This window comes from Nothoprocta perdicaria, unplaced genomic scaffold (assembly GCF_003342845.1).
Source record: "Nothoprocta perdicaria isolate Ctin4 unplaced genomic scaffold, notPer1 scaffold_288, whole genome shotgun sequence".
In the NCBI taxonomy this organism is placed as follows: Eukaryota; Metazoa; Chordata; class Aves; order Tinamiformes; family Tinamidae; genus Nothoprocta; species Nothoprocta perdicaria.
In genome coordinates this window covers 463032-465733 of record NW_020455519.1, presented here as the reverse complement: position 1 = coordinate 465733, position 2702 = coordinate 463032, and positions in this window count along the sequence as shown.

Below are 2702 nucleotides of genomic sequence, written 5' to 3'. Positions count from 1 at the left end.
TTAATTGTCAATTTAGGACTGGCAAGCGGTGATAATGTTTCTGCCACCTCCTCAGTCTTCTGCTCCTTCATCTCAGGCCGCAACCCAACGCACTTCTTGGCCAGGGTGCAAAATCAGGTAGGAAAATGCTGGCATCAAAGGAGATCCCCATAAACCTCCCACTCAACAGTGCTCCAGGTGGGGCAGGAATGTTATCCTCAAGGAAAACCCAAGCAAAGCATCTTCTGGACCCTCCAGGAGCAAAGGTGCAGGAACAGCCCCAGATCGAGGTTTTATGSACACCATGGAGCATGGGGAGAGCTTCCCTTCCACCAACCCATAGGTACCAACACTCCCTAGACCCTTGCACCTTCATCACTGCTTGCAGCCTCCCACCAGCCTGTCTGAAGGTCAAAATCCAGACAGGGAGCGTCCCTTGGACCAAGCCTTTTCCAAGGAAGTTGGACGCCCTTCTGCCACCAAGGGTTTGGATAAGAGCCACGTCTTTCCCCACACAAATCTTTGCTCAGCACCTTGCCAAGCCCCCTGCAAGCCCAAGCAATGGTCCCCTCCAGAGAAGCCAAGGATGCGGAGAGCACTGAGGTGGAACAAGGGTCCCGATGCCAAGACCACCAAGATGCAGTAGAGCATCCATCCCATCCATCCTTGGTGGATCTTCACGCTTCAAAGTCAAAGGGCTCAGATCACTCTTAGCTACAGACAGCCTCGTGCTCTTCTCTAATGTCTATAGTCACTCACCAACCATGTTTTATAGCCCTTGGAGMGGCAGCCAAGGGGCCCTACCTCTGCCTCAGCTTTTATGGCCAGTGACCTTCTTCTAGGAGCTATAAGACAAAGCCTAAAAGGTCCCCGTGGTTTTGGACTGGGCAGGTAGGTGCTTCTGCAGAGAGGTGGTTCTGGCCCGCCAGCCACCTCGTGTTCCCAAAGTGTTATTGATTTGTTAAATATAGCCGCGAAGAGTGACGAATTGGGCTTAAAAGTGTCAAGGAGTTAGAAAGAACAGAAAATAATGGGCAGCAGCAAGCGGGTGATGTGCTCGGCACCGGTCCACTCCCCTCCTCCAGGTGCTCCAGTGAAATTGGGCTGCTAAGTGAGATGTTGTCTTTAAACAGAGGTTTTTCCCTATCCAGAGAGTCTGGAGAGTTTCTAAGAGGGAGCTCAAGCTGCCTGGTCACAGAGAGCATCTGTGATTCAGCTGGAGGCTGCAGAATTTGGGATGTTTTGGAAGGAGGTAGAGCAGGGGGGAGCCAAAGGGAGGAGGAAATTTGCTGGGAAAAGGACGTGAAGAGTCATCGGGTTGGGGAGAAGGAGAGAGAGAGAGATCAGAGACAGCGAGGAGAGGCCGGCTGCTTCCATTAGTGAATAATCAATGCTTAATGCAAAAATAAATAGGATAGGATAGGATAGGATAGGATAGGATAGGATAGGATAGGATAGGATAGGATAAAATAAAATAAAATAAAATAAAATAAAATAAAATAAAATAAAATAAAATAAAATAAAATAAAATAAAATAAAATGTTCTGNATAAAATAAAATAAAATAAAATAAAATAAAATAAAATAAAATAAAATAAAATAAAATAAAATAAAATAAAATAAAATGTTCTGCCCTCCAATGTGCCCTGGCATCACAAAGTGGGATTCGGTCACAACCCAAATGCTGCTGCTGGTAACGGTGCCATTTCCATTGGCCCTGGGTGAGGCTCATCCAGTGTCATTCCATGCATCCCTCCAGCCTCCGAGTATCCCCTGCCCGACCCCTGCCATCCTCCTGGCCATGRATGGGGCTCGACTCCCTCTGCCCCACGGTCTCAGCAGCCCCCAGCCCTGCAGCACTTGGAAGGGACAGCGGCACAATGGAGACAATAACTTTTATTAGACCAGATGCAATAAGGAGAAATATAATCAGGCACCATGTGAGCTCTGTGTGTCCAACATTATTCAGGGCTTTTCCAAGATGGGTTAATAAAATCRCTGAGTTCCCTCTCACCATCATCTCCAGCCGCATCGGGCACCCACCGGGACCGGACACCCACGGGAAGGCAGCGGGAAATGCAGCTCTGCTCCTGTCCCTGCCGCTGAGAAGCTCAGAGATGCTGCGGTGAAGGGTCTTCCCCGGGCGGGAGAGACCCCGTCCGCTCCGGGAGCGGACCCAGACCAGGACTGCTCCGATCCCGCCCGGATGGACCGGGACCGGGAGCGCTCCGACCTGTCCTGGGAGGTGAAAGGGACCGGGAATCTCCCAACGTCTCCCGAGCTGGATCGGGACCACTCCAACCTGCTCCGGGTACCGGTACATCCTCAACCCCAAGGCTGCACCGGGACCAGGACCGGTACCGCTCCAACCTGCCCCTACCCGGGACCGGAAAGTGCCCAGCCACTCCCGGGGCTGGAAGGGAGCGGAGACCAGGACAGCTCCGATTCCTCCCACGCTGAACGAGGAGCGGGACCGGGATCGCTCCAACCACTCGCCGTGGCTGGAAAGGAACCCGGACTCCCCCAACGCCTCCCGGCTGGGCYGGGACCTGTCCAACCCGCTCCGTGTTCCGGCACATCCCCATCCCCAGGACCGGGACCTSTCCAAYCCGCTCCATGTACCGGCACATCCTCATCCCCAGGAACGGGACTTGTCCAACCCGCTCCGTGTTCCGGCACATCCCCATCCCCAGGACCGGGACCTGTCCAACCCGCTCCATGTAC